Source organism: Penaeus monodon, chromosome 19, assembly GCF_015228065.2.
Source record: "Penaeus monodon isolate SGIC_2016 chromosome 19, NSTDA_Pmon_1, whole genome shotgun sequence".
NCBI lineage: Eukaryota > Metazoa > Arthropoda > Malacostraca > Decapoda > Penaeidae > Penaeus > Penaeus monodon.
This window is the reverse complement of record NC_051404.1, coordinates 29,405,597-29,405,807: the sequence shown is the minus strand read 5'-3', so window position 1 is coordinate 29,405,807 and position 211 is coordinate 29,405,597. Positions and strand designations below refer to the sequence as shown.

Here is a 211-nt window from a genome sequence, read left to right as displayed (position 1 = left end):
GGAATGCCCTGATATAAAACAAGCATACGCCTGAAAAGAATTGAAATCAACGAAAATATTTGGCTATATTTTCAAAAAATAATACTCAGTCTTAATTGCGCATTGTAATTACTATCACTCAGCAAGTATCTCTATTATGAATTCTAAAATATCTACAATTGCTGATAATAATTAATCTAGCCTTTTTTTATCAAATCTCCTTAAAGACTGG

General features: G+C 28.9%; 1 pseudogene; it reads right to left on the bottom strand.

The window, feature by feature from the left end:
* Nucleotides 1–211, bottom strand: part of LOC119585160 — an 82,513-nt pseudogene that overhangs the window by 65,044 nt on the left and 17,258 nt on the right.